The sequence below is a fragment of the Erigeron canadensis genome, chromosome 2 (assembly GCF_010389155.1).
Source record: "Erigeron canadensis isolate Cc75 chromosome 2, C_canadensis_v1, whole genome shotgun sequence".
NCBI lineage: Eukaryota > Viridiplantae > Streptophyta > Magnoliopsida > Asterales > Asteraceae > Erigeron > Erigeron canadensis.
In genome coordinates, this window is record NC_057762.1 from 27,032,355 (window position 1) to 27,038,767 (window position 6,413).

Below are 6,413 nucleotides of genomic sequence, written 5' to 3' on the forward strand. Positions count from 1 at the left end.
TAAATATTATTAGTAATTAGTAATACCAAACCCTCAAGGAATAATTGCAAAATATACATATACATATATCTATAGCATTACTAATAACAGTTGCAAAATCTGAAAAGACACTCAATAGTTCATAAATCATTCGTAAAGGAAGAAGATTAACACATTCAATTACATCTAATACATACACACACAATTAACAATTACATTCAACATTGAAAATCATTAATTCCCTCATGATAACAAAGAATTAAGAAGTAATAGAAAAATCATCAATGAGAGTCATAAATTTCACCATAAATCTCATCATATTTTTTGTGTTAACAAAGCAACTATTACTTGATTTTGGGGGAATGGGAGGAAGACAACGTGAAAAGAGTGGCGAATCTCCTTCGAATATTCAAATTTTGCTCGTGTCTTAAAATTCATATTGGAAAATCCAATTTGTATGGAGTTGGGGTAAGCGATAGCGAGGTGGAGGCAATACAGTACTACATGAAAAAATGGTAGAATACATAATTCCAAATTGTAATTAACTATATGAACATTCACTTGCAGTTAACATAACCCAATTTTACATTAAAAAAAAAAATAAAGTTAAAATAAGGAAACCACAGTTTTATACTTAAACTAATAGAAATCAGTAGTAATACAAAAATTTAGGGTTATACATTAGATTAACAAAATACAAATCTGGAAATAAACAAAATCCATACATTTAATAGATTCAAAAACGTTTTATGGTCAAAGCTTATATATATAGAGAGAAAATAAAAATATAGATATTGATATATAAAAACATATACCTTTATTTAGATATCATATACGACTGTGAAAGAAATTTTTTATTAACTTCTCAAACTAATTAACATTCAATTCGTTCCATGCCTAGGCTTTTCACATTAAGACTTTTATATATTTATATATATATACTTAATTGATATGCGCATTTAGAAAAGGAAATATGTGACCTTGTTAATGGGTAGTCGACATCAATCTTACAGCCGTTGCACCGTCGTTCTCCCGCCTTAGACCCTTTCCACTCCTGCAATCTGTGCACATGAATTTGAACCACCCATTTTCAGAACATCTATAATCTCTACGGCTCTATCTTGTTGCAAAATATTTGATAGACGCCCGTAGTGTGAAGGTAACCTGTTGGCCGCTGACAAACAAAAGACAGCAACTTTACACATCCCATTCAGTGTATGACAAAAGTTTCTTCCATAACTTTCACTGTTGAGGCTGAACACGACTTTTTGGAGACTGTTCGATTTAACCGAACAACTACCTACAGATGTCACAAAACCAATAAAGAGATTATTAATAAAACAGCAACAGTCGAATGAAGTTTCAGGAGTTCGAAAGACTAACTATGACTCAAGAAACGTTTTTGATCCCTCCAAAGAGTATTAATTGCGTGTAGATATAGATCGCATTTATCTTAGACATGTGAGATAAATACATTAGATTACCTTCCATAAGTGCATGGTTTGGTCATGGCCGACAATCAACACGGTCTTTCCTTAAGCAATCGAAAGTTGATACATCACTCTGGTGACCAAATAATGTTGTTATATATATAGGATCTGTCTACTTCCTTCCACGTATTGACTCTTCGGTCATATTAACCAAAAAACAAATCTGGAGTACCTTGTCTAAAGGTCAAGCAGGAGATTGGTCTTTTATGGCAAGGAAAAGCCTGCAAACATGTAAGAACAATAGTTCAAGTGAAATGATAACAGTAACTTCTTGACCACAAATAACAAGGCTAAAGTGTTAGGTCACTTGGAAATCATTATCCACTGATGATCCATCTTATATCTATAATCACACGGTTACTCATATAGAAAGATGGCCAATTTCTAATTAGTAATTGTGTCAATTTCATTCCAATTATGTGAAAACAGAAGAATCTTACTTATAGTTCATATATAAACCTAAATTAAGTACATATATATTTAAATTTTTTTTTTTGCTATGGATAACAATAATTTAATATACCTCATGATTGTTGTGACTGGTAAAAAAAATGAAAATATGTTGCTATTCTCGTAATTTACAGTTCTTACAAACACAATTTGTACCTCAGTAGGAGGCTTCTTTAAACACAATGAAACAAATTCTTTCATAGGACGGGGAAAGTGTTCGTCTAACTGTAAGAAAAGCGTTTCAAAATATCAAAATTCGAATCTAAGATAACTCTGACTAAATCAAGCAAAATGAATGAATGTCATTTAAATATATTATTAAGATATAAAGTTAAAAAAGGGTTGCATAACCGAATATAAAGGGAAGTATATGATTAAACAATTGTTTAATTATATACATTAAAATCACCTTCGGTTAATGCATAACATTGTTTCAAACATATACATTGAAATCACCCGAGGAGAAACTTAGAGTACAAAATATTAACTAAGAGTTAAATAAATAAGGATGTATTCATCAGACATATATATGGCTCTTTTAGCTTTCCTAACATTTTGCTTTTAGAAACTTCCTGAAATTATAAAACTAATAAATACACTTTTAGAAAATCATTGAAAAAGGTAATTATTAGTGATATTATGAAATATATTAGATAAGTTTAACTTAGAAATCAAAGTAGCAGGACGAGATGAATCAGTATGCAGCTGGTTATTCTTAAAGCTACAACACAAACTCAAAGAAAGAATAAGCTCGCATACCTATCGCAAAAGTCCTTGGTAGAGATATTAACCATCAAGCCCTGGCTTCTATCCACAACATGCTTACAAATTTCCTCTAGTACAGACCTCCCTTTGGATATGATGAGTCCATCGAAACAACCCTCCATATAGCGGGATTTATAGATTTGACGCAAAGTAGTGCACACTTATTGGGCATTCTCGAGTATGTCAGGCACACCAATTCTAGAGAGTATATTTGCCATTACATTTGATTGAAGACCCAACCATTTTCCTTAGACATCAATTAATCGCCCTTTTTTCAATAATAGATAGTCCTTTAGCCATCAATTCTTCACATACAAAGGAAATACAAATCATTAATATGCCTAGATTATTTATCCTTCCAGAAATCAAACAAAAACATAATCTAGATTATTTTTCTACTTTGAACTGCTAATCTTGTTTCTAGCCATTATCTCAATCAATCCCTAATTTTCAACGACTAATCAAAAAAATCACACATAATTGCTTACACATAACATATCAGATTATAACATATATATAGATATAGATACGAACTTCCCCTACATCGGTTAGATATTCTGATGAAAAGTGATAGATTTTGATCATGATCGAGAAAATGGGGGATGTAAGAAATATAATTCGATGAATTAGTTTCTAGAGTAAAAAGAGGGCTTAGTTATTGTGAATAACCGTTCCTCACGTTAAAATTTCATAGTTTGAATGCATGACCCACTATCATAACCGCTACTTTACCAATAACCGTATGACCATTCAAGGTAGAAAAACGCCACATAGGATTTCAGCCCTTTTTTTGCATAGTTAGAGAGGCCACATAGGATAGTTAATTATAAACTTACAAAGCATCATCATTGTCCGACTCATCAACAAGCTACCTTCGCTATGAGTAGCGCATCAATAAACACCTTTTCCACCTCCCATAATTTAGGTTTATAGAAAGATGTTAATTATAAACTTTTGTATACACATATATACATAGGCCATGAGTACTATACGAACAAGAAAAAAGTAATGATAATACAGGAATCAAAATCAACATACCTTGTTTATATGAAATTAAATGTCGCACATTAAGGTTTATAATATAACCTAAACGTAAAATAAAAACTATATAATCGATCGATTTCGTAACAATAATATAAATTAAAACTAAATGAATGAAAATAATAGCAACAATGAGATCAAGAAATAAAAAAGAAACAACAATTAATGAGATTAAAATCAAACTAGTGAAGTAATAATAATAATAATAACAATAACAAAGCAACAAAATGATCCTGTTTTGCCTTTGATACAAAATCACTTTAAATAAACACATAACAGAAGGAAAGCAAAAATTCTGAAAGCAAAGTTTGAAGAAGAAAACGACAAAGACAAAGGTTGATTTTACATGTTGACCCTTATTGAGCAATTTATTCAGAACTATCATATATAGTTTTAGAGGTTTGTATTGAAATTGTATACGTACTCTACTAAAAAGAGGAATGATATTAGTACATGGTTTTTATTATTCTGCCACATAATACTAACATTAAGTTGATAATGCATGATAGTGGTATATGAATAAAAAAAGTTGTGATACTAATGTGATTGACTTACTAAAAAGCCTGCAACGGTTTGCGTGCAGTTTTTTCTTTCATTTCTTTAACTCACACAATAACGTAACATATAAATGGTAAGTGATGTTAAAATTTAAAAGTTGGCAAGAGGATTTGGTTTGGACGTTTTGCCATTAAATTCCAACATCCTGTGTTCGAGGCTCGGTTTTGAAAATTTTACAAATTGTTTCTTTTTTAGTTAACATTAATTAACATTTAAAGTTTTATAATATTTTCTATACCCAAATCAAGTTTTACCACATAGTATTTTTTTTTTCAATTATATATATTAATAGCTACCACAACTAAGAGAAAAAAATAATTTTAACTATTGATCTAAACCATTGAAATTCATAATCAAAACAATCTTAACCCTTAAAATTAAAAGTCAACTTAGTTATTTTATATATGGTTTGGACGTTTTGCCATTAAATTCCAACATCCTGTGTTCGAGGCTCGGTTTTGAAAATTTTACAAATTGTTTCTTTTTTAGTTAACATTAATTAACATTTAAAGTTTTATAATATTTTCTATACCCAAATCAAGTTTTACCACATAGTATTTTTTTTTTCAATTATATATATTAATAGCTACCACAACTAAGAGAAAAAAATAATTTTAACTATTGATCTAAACCATTGAAATTCATAATCAAAACAATCTTAACCCTTAAAATTAAAAGTCAACTTAGTTATTTTATATATGGTAACCATTTAAATACTATTTAATCTACACTTTTTATATATGGATACTATATACAAATAAGTTACTTACCTACGTACAATTAGCAAATTTTTATGTTTTATATAGAACGACACGTACAAATTACCAATGGATTGAAAATATTTTGAAGTTCAACAGTTTAGAGTGAGTCGAGCACTTTAAAATATTGCAAACAACCTTAATGTGTGATATGTATGCATGGTGAACATTTGAGTTTCATGCTAACCGAGAGATTATATGTATGATACGAGTGGTGTACGCTTACAATGCAGCGGTGGTGGTAGCGATAGGTGGTGGTGACGGTAACGCGTGGTTATAAATATAAAAGAAGATAGTGTATTTATTTTAAGGATTAAAGTAAAAGAATGTATATTGTAAATAAATTTCATTAAGAATACTATAGGTATATTAATTGAAAATATATTTAAATTAGTGGGAGAAAAAAGGTAGTTTGGATCGATAGGGTTGAAAAATATTTTAGAGATTTTTTAGGTTAGATGTAGTGTGTGAGTTAAGAATGTGTTGAAAATTAAGGGTAGTTTAAAAATTTTGAAGATTGAAAGTTAAAAATAAAAAAAAAAGGAGGGCAGTTTGTTTTATAAAGGAAAAAAAATACGGAGTAATTATATAATAACAGATTATCCATATTTCAAAAAGAAAAAAAGTTATAAAAATATGTATGGTGAACATTTGGAATTCTTGCTAAACTAGAGATTATACGTATTATACGAGTGGCGTACTGGCGCAATGCGGCAGCGGTGGTGGTGGCAGCGGCGGTGACGGTAACGTACGGTAATTATTGTACAAATAATTGATGTAAAATAAGGTAGTGTAATTATTTTAAGGGTTAAAAAATGTATATTGTAAATAAATTTCATTAAGAATACTATAAGTATATTAGTTGAAAATATATTTAAATTAGTGAAAAAAGATCGAGGTAGTTTGGATTGATAGGATTGGAAAATATTTTAGAGATTTTTTAAGTAGATGTAGCGTGTCAGTTAAGAATATGTCAAAATTGAAGGTATTTTAAGTATTTTGAAGATAGAAATCTAAAAGAAAAAGAGAAATATTAGTTTGTTTCATAAAATATTTTATTTACAAACTCAAATATGATTATTGGTTAACACAAAAGTTATTTATCAACAATCCATAGTATGTGTTTCAATGTAAATTACAACATAATTTAATGTGTAGCGAATATATTTACAACCTAAAATTGTACACCCGTAATGCGTAAGATGGTGAATGATTTATCAAAAGATTTTAATTTAGGCTTAAATCAAATATTAAAAATATACTTAATAAACTTTTATCCATGAAAAGGGTGAAGGTGACAACAATCGACTTCACCGATTGTCGTTTTTAAAAGTTCTAAGTGTAAATAACTTCACCGACCCTTTTTTACCCT